Source organism: Zingiber officinale, chromosome 7A (assembly GCF_018446385.1).
Source record: "Zingiber officinale cultivar Zhangliang chromosome 7A, Zo_v1.1, whole genome shotgun sequence".
In the NCBI taxonomy this organism is placed as follows: domain Eukaryota; kingdom Viridiplantae; phylum Streptophyta; class Magnoliopsida; order Zingiberales; family Zingiberaceae; genus Zingiber; species Zingiber officinale.
Window position 1 is genome coordinate 105,356,834 of NC_055998.1, and position 18,555 is coordinate 105,375,388.

The 18,555-nt window shown below is 43.3% G+C and overlaps 1 pseudogene; it reads right to left on the bottom strand.

The window, feature by feature from the left end:
• Positions 1 to 486: 486 nt before the first annotated feature.
• LOC122000344 lies at positions 487 to 1,984 on the bottom strand (annotated as a pseudogene).
• Between the last annotated feature and the right edge of the window lie 16,571 nt (positions 1,985 to 18,555).

The following is an 18,555-nucleotide window of genomic DNA, read 5'->3' on the forward strand; positions in this document are numbered from 1 at the left end:
AAATCATTTTAAAACAATTATAAAAATTATTAATTAGTTATTATACAGCTAAATCATAAAGTTTAAACCTTAAATTTTAAATCCTAAATTCTAAATACTATTATATCAAAATACTATTTATTAATTTAATTAAAAAATTTAAATTTTAATAAAATCATTTTAAATTGATTAAAATTATTTTAAAACTATTGTATAAATTACTAAGTAAATCATAAATTTTAAATTTTAAAATCTTATACCTCAAATTGGAAGCTCCAAGTATTATTATATTAAAATATTTTTTACCAACTCAATTAAAATTATTTACACTTCATTAAAAATTATTTTAAATTGATCAAAATTATTTTAAAATAAAAATACAAGTTACTAAATAATTGTTATACAACTAAAAAAAAGTTACTAAATAACTATTATGCTACTGCATAAGTATTATATCAACTCTTATACGTTGCAGCGGTTACGAATAATTATTAAAATATTTGATGATTTACATAATTTAAAATGCCCATTTGATTTTTCCTCATTATTTTATTTTATTTGATGGATACAACCAACAACCCTCGACTTCCAAATCAATGCAGCATTTGAGAAGTCGATGAAAAGTCCATATCCACTGCAAGTTAAGGGATTTATTTATTTTTAATTACGATTCAGGTAACTACTAAACTGATTGAACGTCTGCAAGTCCATCGACTTCATCAATGGCGCCTTGGCTAAAGCTGATAGGGTAAACCGGCTGGCCGTTGGGATAAAACAGTCCAAAGTTTTGCTCCACGCCGGGGCTCTTCTGGTTCTCGTTGAACATCGCGAACAGGTAAGCCTCGATCGCTCTCCCAGCCCTCCTCGGCGTCCCCCTTCCGACGTGCCGGATTAAATTTTGGTTGTACGTCCGCGCGTTGTTAACACTCGCTGCGAATCCTCCGGCCGACGGCCACCCGCTCTCCGACACCACGACACGTTCGCCCGCGCCTTCTCCAGCGCGGCGTAGACGGCGTCGACTTGGGCGTCGAATAGGTTCTGGTAGCCGAACTGGCCGTCTTGCACCACCCGCCTATTGGCCGTGAACAGAGCGTAGTCGAGGGAGATTTGAGGATTGTCGGCCTTGTAGCTGAAGTAAGGGTAGACGTTGAAGAGTAACGGGGCGTTGTTTCCCCTCAAGAACTGGAGGATTGGGGCCAAGTAAGCCTGCGCCGCGGCTGAGAAGGCGCCGTTTGAAGGCGGGAAGGACTGGCCGAGCACGCCGGTGTCCACCGCCGTCGATACTTTGATCTGATTCTGTGAAAGAGCTTTCATCAACTCACAATTGAACTGTAATCGGACGACGACTGATATCATACACGGAACTAAATTTTTGTTAATTACTTGAAGTCCGGCGGAGGACAAGGCGGTCTGGACGTTGCGCATGGCCGGGAGGACGTACTGCGCTGCGGCGTCGCCGGGGATGAGCTCGTTTCCGACGGCGATGTAGCGGAACGAGACGCTAGGCCAGAAAGCCACCACGTTGGCTTGAACCCAATTGGCGGCGGCAGAGGGATTCGAGGCCAGGGATTGGAGCTCTGTTCTGGGCACGTCCATGATCAGTTGGATGTTGGAGTTCCTTAGAGCTCGCAGCGCCGTCTGGTTGGGGTCGTACAGCCTCATCCTGCCGATTCCGTTGGAGCGGTAGAGGTTGACGACGGCGGTGGGCGGAGGGAGGTCGTTCCCCAGCATACCGTAGCAGACGCCGATCGATTGTGCTCCTGCAAAAAGAAATATAAAATAATTAATCATTTCTCGATTAATTTGAATGAGATATTAAGTGATCACTGGACGTTTATCGAGTACTCGTAGGAACAGCTACGAGGATGGAAACCAGTAATGCGATGAGGATCATGAAGAAGGTCTTTCTCGTTGCCATGGCCGAAGAAGATATATGAATAATCTCGGTCTGGGAAATACATTGTTGTTTGTTCATTATATAGAATATTATGGAGAAATTGTAGAAAGGTTTATTAGCATAAGTTTGCGTTTGATAAGATTTCTTCTTGTGGAATTTTTTTGTCTTGTGAGTGGATAAGGCCAAGACTTTTCTTTATTTATTCACCTAACTTCTCTTAATTATGACATGGTTCTTTAGATAAGTGACAAAATTTTCTACATGTGGGTGGCTGGATTAGTTCACGTGAGGAAGACATTGTGTAAGTCATTAAAATTTTAATGATTATGATTATCAGAAAGTATTTTAGAATATAATATTTTTGTTCTTAAAATATTTTTATGAAAATTAACCTAATGTAAAAAATCCATACAACACTTTGCATCTCCGTATTAGAAGAAGCTTTTGTTGGGAATTATATGAGAAAGTGTCTATCAGATTATTTTCAATTACATGAAGTGTTTTTGATAAATCATAAAAAAATATGACAACGACTGATATAAAGACATATTTGATTGAAGGTTATTATTGATTAATAATTTTAATTATTTATTTAAGATTATTTTATCTAATCCTATTTGATTGAAGTAATGAGTGATTTTTAGATAATTAAATATGTTCAGTAAATGAGGGATATAATTTAAAATGTGAGTATATTAGTAGTGTGAGATTTTACGTGATTCTGAGATTAATTAAAAAAATTAATTAATTAATTTTTTTTTTTGCAAAATGAGTATTACAATACTAGATTATGTTTTATTCCTTATAACCTTGATTTTGTGATTATCTGACAAGGAGTATACTAGGGAAGATCCTGATGCAAGGGAGTATGTGCAGAATTAGTGGCACCACTACAAGCTCTGGATCGAGCACACCAATAACATCTCCTGCCTCATCATCGATGACGACGCCATTACTTTGGCCCCTGATTCAAGAGTAATACAATGAAATGTTAAATTAGGTTATATAATAAGACCTTCAAGTAAATAAGTTTTTATTACATTATCTAGGGTTGAACCAAATAATATTATGTTATATTTTAATTCCCAAAGAAACTATATTTTATGTCAAATTCAAATTATCATGTATAACTTTTGTTATGTGATTATCGAATAATCACATAAGCAAAGTTATAGGAAATAAAATATAACCCTAGTATTGTTTGGTTCAACCTAAGTAATGATATAATCTAATTTAATATTTACTATATTAACCTTAATAATATTAGGATTAAAAACCTATTTAAATTATTTTATTAAGTTAGGAATTAATTAATAATTATCTAAGGTTTAAATTAAAAAAATCAAATCCACATCGAATTATTTCTACTATGTTCTCTTCTCCAACATCGTCCGCATCCCCGGCCCTCCCCCTGCAAGCTCGTCGACGTCATAGGTAGTGCCAATGTTGTCATTAGGGTGGATGGCAAGCATGACGACAGAGTCATCGAGAAGGAGAGGGTCCTCAGTAGCGGCCCGGGATGGAGGCGATGACGATGAGGAATTTTACAAAGGAGAGTTGCTGGTCGTCGAGAAGGAGAGGGTCCTCAACGAAAGGGTGAGTTGTTGATCAAGCAGTTCTGCTCCGACTCCAGCATCAACTCCGGTGACAAGTCCTCTTCTCTGAAGGATGCAGGCAGGCCGCTTCTTGTGGGAGATGCTTATTTGTGGGGGCGAAGAGGAGGTTGTAGGTGGCACTCGTGGGGTGAGAGGAGGGATCCGCGGTGGTACCCATGATCGTGTAGACATGGACAACTTCAGAGACCATGCGACCCTCAACATAGAATTAGAGGGTGTTGAGGTGTGGTTTGGTTGGGGGAAGGGAAGGAAGGGCAAGACCACAACGCCCATATCAGAGTAGAGGTGAGCGACTTCGAGGCACTTGATGGCGTCCAGAAACATGTGTGATCTCTAGTGATGCTGCGACGTCTTTGTCGATCCAACGAAGGGGTTCTTGTCCATTTCTCACGACATCTTTGTCAATCGCTAACTGAGGGAGGGAGGAAGATGGAGGAAGTTACGACTCGACAAGCGAGGATGAAGAGAAGAGGGGGGGAAAAATTAGAGGGTAATTATGAAAAAAATTGTTAATCCTGAAATCATGAAAAACCCTACTGATGCGGTGGTAAAAGGGGGCACGTCCAATTCGGGTTAGAAGCAGGGTTAGCTATCAACGTAGAGGTCAAAGTCAAGACGGTCAATGCTAGAGAGTCAACGAGCTCACCCATAGTGGCCGAGAGGAGGTCGACTACAATTGTCGACCAGGGCAGGCAATATCCGATCAATAGATAGTTTGTCTGAGCAGAACGTTACGGCCAGATCATCAGGCACTTAGTACGGATCAAGGAATGAGATTGGAGTGCTTGTCTGGTCGGGCAGAGACAGTCTACTGCACCTAGTTACCCCTAGGAAGAGCAGTCGAGGCCAACTGAGTGGGGAGGTCCCCAACTGAGCGGCTACCTCGCTCAGCCGAGTAGAGGGATCATTGACGTATATCTTAATATCCTTCTGAGAGATAGTGTCGTTGACATAAGGCATGGTCAACCGGCGGATCGTACGACATAAGCTTCCACTGTCTCATCAGGATTTGCATGACTTGTTAAGATATGGTATCATAGGCACTTTTCTGACATGTCCTTTCATGGAATAATTGGGAAAGCGTGCTCATGCCTTGGGGAGAATGCGCGTTACCCACCAGGGCACTATATAAAGGGGTTTCATGCATTGGCAGAGATACGCGTTATTTACTATTCATGCCTGTGCTTACTTTTGCTCCATTTCATTCCATCTTTCCAGTGACTGACTTGAGCGTCGGAGGGCCAATGCCGGAGACCCCTTCCCTGGCTCAATACTGACATTTCTTGTGTTGTAGAGTGGAGCGAGGTTTACATCTAATCAACATAGAAGCCACATCCCCAACTGGCCATCTCCACTGTTTTCTGACAAGATCATATTAGCGTCGTCTGTGGGAGCGTAACATGCATTCGATACGTGAAGATAGAGGATGCTGGATGACTCACCATGGTGACTTTAATAAAGGAGGAGTTGGATATGATAATACAAGCCCGAACAACAAAAATGGTTCAGCAACAACAGTCGAACGACGACTATAAACCCTTGTCTACATCAACAGTCGAGCGGCGACTATAAACCACTGTCTGCGTCAATAGTCGAGTGACAACTATAAATCTCTATCTACACCGTCAATAGCCGAGCGACGACTATAAACCCGAGTCTACACCATCAACAGTCGAGTGACGACTATAAACTCCTATCTACGCCATCAATAGTCGAGCGTACGACAAATAAAATCGAGTGGTGGCTATGAAACCCGAGAGTAAATTTAATAAGTAGTCAAGTGGTGACTAGAAGCAGCAGTTCTTCACTAAAATGAGACCTCTCGGCCCACGTTGAAGTGATCACTCGGATATCTCAGCGACTAGTTACATACACGATAGAGAAATTTGGAATCATACTTAAAAAAATTTCACAAAATGCTAAAATAGTATACAACCCCACAGGGGTCGAACGAAGATGCACGAAGGAACGCTTGAAAAATTTAACAAAGTTAAGAAGCGCCAGACGGGTGTTCGTTCATTGACATTTAGAAAATTTTTTACAAAAAATTTGGAGAGAGTACAAAAGGTGGTCTGCAAAACAAAGAGGGGAGCTACTCGAGATAGTCAAGCACGTCATCTGGTAGTGACTCAGTCAGCTTCTCCTGGTTGATGATCTTGCTGGTCAGTTCGGTAGGGAGATAACCGTAGTCCTTCAGTTGGTCTAGGTCCCATCAATGCTAAAGTTGAAGATGCAGAGCGCCCGGTCTGCAAGCTGGTTGTTGAAGGAGTCCGAGCAGAGGTAATCCCGCTTGAAAACATCGAACCGGCTAGGTTCTCCCTCTTGATAAATCTTGAAGGTTGTTCAAAATACCTCCAACTCGGCCTTTAGCGAGGCTAGCTCAGTATCCTTGGCGGTGAGCTAGACCCGGATCGAGGCTTGCTCAGCTAATCAATTCTCCCGTTTGGCACATAAAGCTACCTCCGCTTCCTTGAGATTCTGAACCAAGACCCGAGCCTATTTATTCTTAATATCCAAGTCTTCAATGGCTCGAAGCTTCCTAGCGTTGGCGGAATTGATCTTTGTCTCAAAGGAGTTATCATGCTTGTTGAGTTGTTCTAGCTATAAGGTCTGCTCGACGCACTTGCTCCTCTCCTCATGTAGTCATTTGGAGCTCCTCTCTAGATCGACTTTCAATTGAGCTACCTCGCCAATCAGCTGCTCCAGACGTGCCCAAGAATCCCTTGATTGGCCGATCAGGGCTCGTAGCTACTAGACTTCATGCTCCAGGAAGGCCAACCTTTGACACATGGCCTGACTTTCGACCCAAAACTACAATAAAGTGGGTTAGTCATGACCGATCGGTAGATAAACAAGCAAAAAATGAGGATAATGTACTTAACCTAGTGGCCTTCTGGGTATGGTCTTCCACAATCTCCCCCGGGGAGATGGTCACCTCACGGGCCCTAGCATCATCCTAGATTTATGCCAACGGTCCTTGTATCCTAATCTAGTGCTTGGGGGAGCGAGGCTCGGTGTCATCTGGATGGCGCCACTCATCCGTGAGTAAGTGAATGATGGCCGTTATATGCCTCCGGTCGATTAGAGCTGAAGGATTGGAGGTTGCTTGTCCGGTGGACCTTTGGCAAGGGAGAGGATCAGATGGTGGATACTTGTGCTGCTGGCAAGGAGTGCAGTGGCATGTACGCGATGGGCAGCACACAAATAGTCGCCGACGGCAGCCCGAACGGTGAGGGCGTTCAGTCAGATGATAGTGAAGTAGGGAGTGTGGTGGCTCCTTGCTCGGGAAGGGCGGGCAATGGAGCCTCACCCCGTTCAGAGGGAGGGTGAGAGCCATCAGAGGAGGAGGTCTGCGGCGTGGAGGTTGTCGAGAGGGATGAACCTTCCCCCACGATTCCTCTTGCGACGAACTAAAGGCTCGTCCGATGAAGCTGTAGCAGATTCAGACGGCACAATGATCGGGGCCAGAGATGGCCATTCGGGAGGAAGGTTGGTTGTAGTCGCAGCAGCATCGCTTGTTGCCGTATGACCTTCACTGGCCACAGTTGTATTTTTTCTAACCTCATCGAGTGGATCGTCGGATTGGGTGATCAGCTGTAGGCCATGTTGGACCCCTTGGTAGTTTTGATGTGATCAACCAAGTTAGTTAGGTCCTGTTGTGTTTGATCCCTGTGTCTGAGTGTGCAGGAGCTTAGGAGCACAGGAAGTCGAGCGGAAGACGCAGCTAGCGAGAAGGACGGCACGGGAAGGGAGCCGACGGGCTCGGTGCGTCCGAAGGACGAGAGAGCTGCGGAAGAGTACTCCGGTGGGCGTAAAGAGCGTGCGCGATGTTCGAGGGACGTTAAGCAGGGACGAAAGGCTGCTCGAGGAGAAGGCCGGAAATTGGGTTCGGGTGAGCCCTATTTCGGTTGGCCACAATCACCCAAAAGATCGGAGTGTCGGAAGTCAAAGTGGAGCAAAGAGACAAGCTGGAATGTTGAGCTGCCAACTTGGAGGCGCCTCCATCAGGCTTGGAGGCGCCTCCAGCTTGAAGGCGCCTCCAGCCTTGCTGAAGGCGCCTCCAAGGGCGCCTTCAGGCTTGATGAAGGCGCCTTCAACAGGTCAAAATGACCGTTTGCGTTCGGATAGAGTTCTATCCGCTGACCGAGCTGTGGAGGCGCCTTGAACCTTGTTGGAGGCGCCTTGGACCCTCGGGATAGAATTTCCAGAGGCTATTTAAAGGCCCCTGGAGCTAGGAATTAGAGAACAACTCAAGCAATCAATCTGTACTTAATTCCTAGCAACTAAGTGAGCGTTCTAAGTGTAAAAAGGCTTCTCCGCCTACAGTAAAGGAGATTCTGATAGTAGAGCTTTTTCATTGCCCTGGATTAACAACCTCCTTGGTTGTAACCAGGTTAAATTCTGTTTCTGTTTCTGTTTTTTTTTGTCTCCTTATTTTAGTTGTTGTTATTTCTATTGCTGATTTAAATTCTTAGTTGAAATCCGAGGAGGGTATTTTTAGTTTTGTTTTCAGCAATTCACCCCCCTCTTGCCGGTCTCCGCTGCACCAACAAGTGGTATCAAAGCCTGATCACCTTAGAAGGACTAACCGCCAACTGAAGCACTACGATCAAGACGATGGCCGAAGCAAACATCCATCCCCCGAAGTTTGACGGAGACTTCGCCACTTGGAAGCGCAAAATGGAGGTATTTTTTAAAAAGGATTTTGATATTCTTATTACAATGAAATATGATTTTGCAGCGCCAAAAGACAAAGAAGAAAACACATGGAGCAAGAAGGAGCAAGCCGATTTCGTCGCCAACGGAAAGGCGGAGTTCCACCTGCTTAGTGTGCTGCCACCACAAGAAGTAAATCGGATCGGAAGCTACGACTCAGCGAAAGATCTCTGGGAAAAATTCCTGGAGCTACACGAAGGTACTTCCGAAGCGAAGCTAGCAAAGCGCGACATCCTCCGGAACCAGTTAACGAACCTCCGGATGAACCAAGGTGAGAAGGTAGGGCAACTCCAAGCGAGAATCAAGGAGCTAATAACGCAACTAACGAACCTTGGAGAAGAGGTAACCAACCGGGACTCTATCCGGTACACGCTCAACGCCTTCCCTAGAACTCCAGAGTGGGCTTCCTTAGTAGATGCGTATTACATCTCTAAGGACCTCGAGGTAAGTACTTTAGAACAATTATTTTCCACTTTTGAACTTCACGAATCTCGAGTTTCAGAACCCATCGGAGCAGAGAAGATAAGTCAGAACATTGCCTTAAAGGCAAAGATGAACAGTTCTAACTCCGAAGCCTCAGTCGACGAATCCGAAGCGGCACTACTGGTAAGACGCTTCAATAAGTTTTTTAGTACTAATAAATTTAAATCGCAGAGGCATCATCGAAAGAAGAGGACGGTTCGATGCTACAACTGCAACGATGAGGGACACATCAAAGATGACTGCCCAAAACTAAAGAGAAAGGAGAAAGAAAGGGCAAAGCCAAAATACAAGAAACCAGAACCCTCTAAGCACAAGAATCTGAAGGCTACTTGGTCAGATTTGTCAACCTCTAAGTCGGACATCGAAGAATTCTCAGGGTTAGCGCTATTGGCGAATCATCAACCGGAAGAAGACTCAAGCTCAGAGATGAGCATCGATGAAGGGGGAGGAACATCAGAAGAAGAAAGCAGCAGTGAAGGGGGAGCGTCACCAGACCAGGTAAGTAAGGTACGCAATCTAACCCCAACTCAATCTTTCAAATTTATCAAGTCTTTTTCTAAAGAGTTAGATCAATTAGAAAAAGAGAATGCTGAACTAAAGTTGAACTTAGCAAGAGCATGCCCATTAGAAATGTATGATCATCTAAAATCAGAAAATGAAAATTTAAAATTAGAAATTGAAAAATTGAAAAATGATGCATGCTTAAAGAAATTTCCAAAGTAAAAAATTAGAACTTATGGTAAATTAAATTGGTATATAAGGAAGCATCAAGGTCAACTTAGAAAAATACCAAGAAACTATGTACCCCCTAGATTTTTGAATAATCCTGTAGGAAGGAACCTCTATTGGGTTCCAAAATCTGTGCTTAATTAATTTTTCAAAAATTAAAAGCTTAAAGTGAGAAAATTAAACATTGAAATTCTTTATGGAAGCTTTATCTAAGGAAGTGGTTGTTGCTCCAATAACCAAGAAGGCCTAGTGCCTCGCCACGACCTGGAAGCTAAAATATTGGAAGAAAATGTTTAATTAACTTTTTGAAAAAGCATTAAACTAGAATCAAATAATGCTTTAAAAGTTTTTAAATCTTTTTAAAATTCTAAAAAGTCAGATTGTGAAAATCAAAAAAATTTAAATATTGACTTAGAAATTTTTTATTGACTTAGAAATTTTTTTGAAAATTCAAAAATTTGACTTAGAATTTTTTTTTGGGGAAAAAATCATTTTGACTTAGAAATTTTCTTTAAATAATTCATATTGAGGTAGAAAATTTTTTCTGAAAATTCAAAAATTTGACTTAGAAATTTTTTTTAGAAAAATTTATTTTTTGACTTAGAAATTTTTTTTTCTGAAAATTCAAAAATTTGACTTAGAAATTTTGTTTGGAAAAATTCGTTTTGACTTAATTTTGACTTAGAAGATTATTATTTTTTAATGACTTAGAAATTCTTTTTGGAATTCATTTTTAACTTAGAATTTTTTTTTAAAACAATTCAATTCATTTTACTTAACTTCAGTTATTTGTTTCATATTTTCTTAACCCCAATTTTGCTGTGATCAAAGGGGGAGAGAAAAGTACAAGTTTAGGGGGAGTTAGATAAATTTAAAAAAAAAATTTATTATAAATGTTTAGGGGGAGTTAGAAAAATTAAAATTTCCTTTATTTTTATAAAAAGTGTTGCAATTTTACTAATTGCAAAAAATTATGTTTAACTTGTTAGTTTAGTAATTTTTCTTTAAAATTACTTTTTATGTCTATTTTAACCCTAACTTGAACTTGGGTTGATGCACATCAAAAAGGGGGAGATTGTTGGACCCCTTGGTAGTTTTGATGTGATCAACCAAATTAGTTATGTCCTGTTGTGTTTGATCCCTGTGTCTGAGTGTGCAGGAGCTTAGGAGCACAGGAAGTCGAGCGGAAGACGCAGCTAGCGAGAAGGACGGCACGGGAAGGGAGCCGACGGGCTCGGTGCGTCCGAAGGACGAGAGAGCTGCGGAAGAGTACTCCGGTGGGCGTGAAGAGCGTGCGCGGCGTTCGAGGGACGTTAAGCCGGGACGGAAGGCTGCTCGAGGAGAAGGCCGGAAATTGGGTTCGGGTGAGCCCTATTTCGGTTGGCCGCAATCACCCAAAAGATCGGAGTGTCGGAAGTCAAAGTGGAGCAAAGAAACAAGCTGGAATGTTGAGCTGCCAGCTTGGAGGCGCCTCCATCAGGCTTGGAGGCTTCAGGCTTGATGAAGGCGCCTTCAACAGGTCAAAATGACCGTTTGCGTTCGGATAGAGTTCTATCCGCTGACCGAGCTGTGGAGGCGCCTTGAATCTTGTTGGAGGCACCTTGGACCCTCGGGATAGAATTTCCAGAGGCTATTTAAAGGCCCCTGGAGCTAGGAATTAGAGAACAACTCAAGCAATCAATCTGTACTTAATTCCTAGCAACTAAGTGAGCGTTCTAAGTGTAAAAAGGCTTCTCCGCCTACAGTAAAGGAGATTCTGATAGTAGAGCTTTTTCATTGCCCTGGATTAACAACCTCCTTGGTTGTAACCAGGTTAAATTCTGTTTCTATTTCTGTTTCTGTTTTTTTTTGTCTCCTTATTTTAGTTGCTGTTATTTCTATTGCTGATTTAAATTCTGAGTTGAAATCCGAGGAGGGTATTTTTAGTTTTGTTTTCAGCAATTCACCCCCCTCTTGCCGGTCTCCGCTGCACCAACAGGCCATGACTCTCCAACTTGGCAACACCCGCGATGTTAATTTCTGCATCCGCAAGCCTACTCTTGCCAGCCAGACATGCCCTCAACATGATCTGAGCTGCAAAAAATGAAGACAAATCAATTATATTCAAAATGAGGAAAAGAAAGAGTATACCTAGGGTGAGCGGCAGCCTCGTGCAAATCGGGCGTAGACCAAACACATAGAGGACATTCTCCAACAACAATCGATGGATATGATACTTCTAACCTACCAAACTAGATGCTACTTGGAGATAATCCAATCGGCTTCGATATCCTTTGAGCGACGGAGGCTTCATCACTTCCATCTGCCAGCTGGTCAGGAAGTCAGACCGATCGAAAATCGAGTGTAAAAATAATGCTCTCTCCAGTGCTTATTAGAGGTCGACATCTTATCAAAAAAGATGGAGCTGACTTGGGCTTGAAACAAAAAGATCCCCAGCTCGGACAATTTAGGATAGTAAAAATAATGAAAGACCTGGGGCACTAGGGGGATACCGTGGAGATAAAACAGCACGACAACCCCGCACAACAGCCTAAAGGAGTTAGGTATTAATTGATGCAGAGATATACGAAAGTATTCACAAACTGCCGAGAAGAAAGGATGAACAGGAAAACGGAGATCGGCACAAAATCGTTAAAAAAGGTAAGAAGTTGTCTAGGGGTAAATAGGGTCGATCGTAGGCTGAAGGGATTACGATTTAGTAGTCGGAGGGGAAGCAATATGTAAGTTTCATTTGGTCTATCTCATCTTTGTTGATGTCATGCCCCGGGAGAGTCCCTGTCCGAAGAAATTTCGGCAGCACCTCCCCTGTACCAGTGACAATCTGAAGCATTTCTACAGACATAATATACATCAGTCACAGGCGGCTGGAATATACACACAACCACGCAGTTATATATATATATCATCAGCCCACACGGCTGGAACAAAACCAACACAACGGGTAAACATAAAATACAAGCTCATACAAAACCAAATAAAACACTGCTAGCCGGCTAGGCTTACACCAGACAACCAAAACAACACTCCGAATACGAAACCGGAACAGCCAAAGACAAATACACACATCTCATATACCAAGATAAAATAACAAAAAGGCGGAGATATGTCTTCTGATGTGACGTGGGGACCAGCAGACAGGATGCTCCAAGCGACACCATAAATAACCTGGTACCTGAAAAAGATAGTGTCAACGGGGGTGAGTTCAACAACTCAGCGAATACCAATGGACATGAGTAGTAAGATATATCTAACAGCAACAAACATGGAATACAGCTTCCTAATCATATATAGGGAATATGCAAAACTGAAAGGTAACTGTGGAAGTTGTACTCACCAGGAACTCCTATCCAGACAAAAGAGTCGTCAAACCGAAAGTGTCAATAATCCTGTATGTAGGTCAAAGGTATGCATCCAACCAAAATGCAACAACCAAATGCAGCAAACACAATCACAAGAATATAAATACATCAATGCATATGATGCTAATGATGCGTCCTGGTCACCCCTGACGCCAGTCAGTCCTCTGACACACAAATGGCGAGACCGAGTGGGTAGGGCTGTGACAACCGTGCACTCTGTCGTCACTGCTCCTGATGAGTGACCGAGTGGACGGGATGCTGTCGGAGTACTCCTGTCCTCTGACCCTAAATCATAAATGGGGAAGCTCAATGCTCTCATCTCCCGGTACACGAGGACGGGGAGGTATCTCTGCCGGCTACCACGCTGAGTCTCCTGACCAACAGAGCCAAACAGAGTCCACCGTCTGTCGGCTACCACGTTGCTACACTAAATGCCAACGGAGCCAAACAGAGCAGAACTGTCTGCCGGCTACCACGCTAAGTCACCTGACCAACGGAGCCAAACAGCAGAACCGCCACACACCTGCCTGATATACCATTAATCCATGAGTGGTGGTGTGTGCAGTACATGTAACTGGCGATGTGCTCAACCATAGTGGAGCCGACAATCGCGCAACATGCAATCATGATGCATGACACTAAGCATAGTCATAAACTGATCAACATAACCATATCCATATATATATAATATGGGTACCACAGTATCAGTGAGTCAAATCCACGGATCTAGGGTATACAGGTCCGCTATGGTATAACAACCTAGATCCTAAACATATCCCCCTTCCATAACATATGTACCAACAATATACACAGATCAAAGAATCAAAGTCTAGGTACACGAATCAAATATGATATACAAACAGAGGTACACAAGCCAGGTATGGCATAAAAACCTAAGTATCAGATAATTTAGATACACATGCCAGAAACAAAAATCCAGAACCTAGTCCTAAACTCAGTAAAACATGGTATGTCACTCTAGAAACTAAGATACTCATGGTAATAAAGTACTCATGGCAATAAGATACTCATGGTAACAAATCACGAGATATAAGCACGGATACATAACAAGCGACAAACCTAACATGCTATGGATATCAAACAGTGGCATACCAAAGACAAACATGTTCATTGCTTGAAGGTATAAAGTACTATGCATATCAAAATGATGATATCATAAAAGATAAGTCAAGAGGTACCCGCCTTAAATGTAGACCGAGCTAAACAATCTCCACGTCGAAGTGCTCGTCTCGAACCAAAGTCCTGTAATACATGGTATCCAGATTTAGCTAATTACATATAAATAAATTAGCTAAATCAAATCCTCGAGAAGCTAACATAAATCTAGATCCAATTATAAATCCTAATTGGATCATCTAACTCCTCAATCGTTTCTTATCTAATCCATTCAAATTAGGTCTGGCAATAAGCATAATCCATCACAAGTTCTAATCCAAATCTAACTAACCAATTCATTTAATTCATTTAGGTTAGGTAATCCCAACCATTCCCCATTTATATCTGGATTTAAATTCGTGAGCAACCTCAAACCAAAACTCACCTGAGTTGAATGCCTCAGCCGATAACTCACTGCCGGAGAAGTTGCTGCCAAAGCTTGCTTCCCAAAGAACGTTGCTACCAATGGTCTATTGCCAACACTGCAAGGAACTGCAACGGTGTCAAGTTCTTCCTCTCTACCAGAGATTTAACAGAGGGAAAGACTAGGCTTGATTTCCTTGCTCCTGTCAGAACCCACAGTGAGCTGCTGGATCAAAAGAAATCCACAGCGCATAAAATTCCAAATCCACAGGACACGATACCTGTACCTCACAGCCGTGTTTGTTGCTCCACAGCCCTCAACTAGTTGCTCTTCCTCTCCACTGGTCGGAGGTGATAAGAATCCGACGACCGCGATAGGGCACAGGAAATTCAACACAGTTTCCTCTCCAGGTAAGGGAACCGGAGGTGGGCGACCTCGGTAAGCTTGACCTCGTCTCGTTGCCGCGATCTCGACTTAAGCAGGGAGAGGGAGAGAAGACCTTGAGCACACGGCAAAGATGATGGCTAGGTCACTTGAGCTCGGTGGCGCTGGATCACAAGGGAGGCCGGCGGCACGGTGCAGAGATGCTTAGCATCACCGGCGGCAGGGAAAATGGGGCTCAGACCTCACAGTGGCGGCGGCTAGGGCACAAAAGAAGGGAAAAAGAAGAAGGGAAAGAGGCTGGGCGAGGAAGAAGTAGAGAACCGCCGTGTGCGGTTAGGGCCAAGAAATCGCGTCGGGCGCGCGGAGGGGAAAAGGAAACGGCGTTGGGGAGAAAGAAAAGAAAAGGAAAAGAATAAAAACAAATAGACTTTCCCTCGCTTAAATGGGGTAGCCCAAACAGGCTTTTTCCCGGACTCTATTTTCATCCCCGTAAACTCGTCCTTACGAGCTCTGAAAAATTCTAAAAAAATTTCCAAAAATTCCGAAAAAATCCCTTATCATTATTCGCTAATTTTCGGTATTTTACATTCTCCCCCAATAATAAAAATTTGGTCCCCAAATTTCGTTATCTACCATCAGCACATACTAACAACAGGTAAAAGTATAAATGTTGAACGGTAAATTAATCACATACCTCAAGTGAAAAGATGGGGATATCGAGCTCGGATCGTATCCTCGAGCTCCCAGGTAGCCTCCTCGTCCAAATGATACTGCCATCCGACTTTAACCAGCCGGATAGTCTTGTTCCACAACTGACGCTCTTTCCGGTCTAGAATCCATACCAGAATCTCTTCATAAGTGACGTCATGCTGAACGAGAACTGAGATATCTGTCAGCATATGTGTCAGGTCAGGTACGTATCTCCTCAGCATAGATACGTGGAACACGTCATGCATACCTACCAAGGACGGTGGTAGTGCTAGCCAGTCAGCTACCGCTCCAATCCTCTCCAAGATCTGGAAAGATCCAATGTATCGCGGAGCTGGCTTACCTTTGATGCCATCTCTTCACCCCTTTCGTGGGTGAAACTCGCAAAAATATATGGTCGCAAATGGAGAACTTTAAAAATCTCCGACTCTGGTCAGCATAACTCTTCTGGCAGTCCTGTGCCTCTGGCATTCTCCGTCTAATAGTACGGACCAACTATGCCTCATGTTGAGCTCTATGAGGTCCCAACAACTGGGCCGCCCCAACCTCATCCCAGAAGGTAGGTGTCCGACAAGGCCTACCCTACTACGCTTCAAACGGTGGCATCCGGATAGCCGAATGTAAACCGTTGTTGTAGGCGAACTCTACCCATGACAAATGGTCCTCCCAACTGCCTCCAAAATCCAATACACAAGACCTCAGCAAGTCCTCTAGAGTCTGAATGGTCCGCTCTAACTGTCCATCTGTCTGCGGATGGAAAGTTGTACTGAAACAGAGCTGCATGCCCAAGGCCTGCTGCAGACTCTGTCACAAACGAGACGTGAACTGGGGCCTCTATCCGAAATAATAGTCAATGGAACATCACGTGATCTGATGATCCCCCGGCAAAACAAATCTACCAATTGATCCAGGAAATCCGTCTTCCGGATCGCTAACGAGTGCGCGGATTTGGGTTAAATAAATCAACAATTACCCAAATTGCGTCATAGCCTCGTCGTGTCCTAGGCAGACTCACCACAAAGTCCATGGTAATATGTTCTCGTTTCCACTTAGGAATAGGAATCCGCTAAAATAATCCGACAGGTATCTGGTACTCATACTTCACCTGCTAACAGACCAGACATCTCCCTACAAATTCCGCGATGTCTTTCTTCATATCGTTCCACCAATAAGAACGTCTCAAATCTCGGTACATACGATTACCGCCTGGGTGGATCGCAAATCAAGAGCGATGAGTCTCCTGAAGTAGCTCCTGTAAGACCGGATGAGACTGAGGTACGCATAATCTGTGTCGGGAGTATATAATACCCTCCTTGTCTCGGGTGAACTCGGTCTGCTGCCGGAAGCTATCTGGCTGCAAATAAACTGCAAATACTGATCAGCAACCTAGGGCTCTCGTATCCTCGTCTTGATCAATGACTGAGCAGCCATGGTAACCAATATACCCCGCTCTGTCTGTCCCTTCTCCTCAAGGACTAACTCAGAGAAGTCCTAAATCAAATCTGTGACCACATCTCGGTGGCAAGCTAAAGTCCCGCTAGACTTCCGGCTGAGTGCATCGGCAACCACATTAGCTTTCCCCAGGTGGTAGTTAATCGTACATTCATAATCCTTTCGAAACTATATCCATCTCCTCTATCGGAGATTAAGTTTCTTTCTGAGTAAATATATATTTGAGACTCTTATGGTCAGTGAAAATCTCAAATGTAACCCATATCAATAATGTCGTCAAATCTTCATGACAAAAATAATGGCAGTCAGCCACAAGTCATGTACTGGGTAGTTCTCCTCATGCTCCTCCAACCGCCGAGAAGTAGGAGACTACCCTGCCGTGCTGCAGCAAAACAGCGCACAACCCTGTAGAGATGTATCGGTATAGAGCACGAATCCGTCCTCTCCAGAAGGTAAAACCAAAAATCGTAGCCGACACTAATCTCCGCTTCAGCTCCTGGAAGCTGGTCTCGCAATCCTCAGTCCAAGTGAACTTCACGCCTTTCCCGGTCAGGCGTGTAAGTGGCATAGCAACACGTGGAAAACCCCCAACGAGCCTCCGGTAATAACTAGCTCAACAAAAAGGGAGTTGCGAGTTTCATCTATTGACTATGACAACTCCCAACTAGTAAGAACCTCTATCTCCTGTGGAACCACGGTATACTCCTACTGGTGACCGTGTGTCTCAAACATCTCATAGGAGACTACCAAAATACGCACTACTGATCTTCACATATAGATGTTTCCGTCAAAACATCTCTAGAACTATGCGAAGATGATGTACATGACTCACCTCATATCTGAAATAGATCACAACATCGTCAACAAGACAATGGAAACCGATCCAAACATCCTAGGAATACCCAAATCATCGAGTCCATGCTAACATCTAGGGCACCGCAAGTCATAATGGTAAAACCAAGACACATAATGTTCGTATCACAGACATTCCTAACCATAAGATCTCTGATAATAAATCGGAAATCTAATCACCAACAACATAAATCACCAAGGAATAGATCCTCTAGTGTGAGAGCAACGCTCCATCACACGAAATACCACATATGTGGGAGCAACGCTCTACCACAAGAAATCCTCCATATGTGGGTAATCCGAAATATGAATCTACAAAAAATATGGGAGCAATGCTCCGCTACAAGAAACCCGAAATATGTGGGAGCAACGCTCCACCACAACAAACAATAATATGTGGGAGCTACGCTCCACCACAACGATCCATAACATGTGTGGGAGCAACGCTCCACCACAACCAATACATAATTGCCCAAGGCACCTAACTATCTAGCTAGAGACTGCACGAGATCTCTCTACCACAGATCACTGTGGTTAGCCTAGGGTATCACAATCCAGTAATCAAATCAAATCCATAGTCAACCCTATCATCATCCTAGTGGGTCGGTCACCCACTAATAGGAGAATTAGTTGACAGGGTAATACAACCAATAACATAATGTAGACACTCAACATTCTACATTCAACATAGGTAGAATCATCATGATGCTACCCACCATACACCTGGCACACGTGTACACACAACATATGTATGATCGACATAATCCTCCAATTAGTACACACCAAACATACTCACAACAAAGGTATAAACCATCGTGATACCTCCAACAATGCATACTG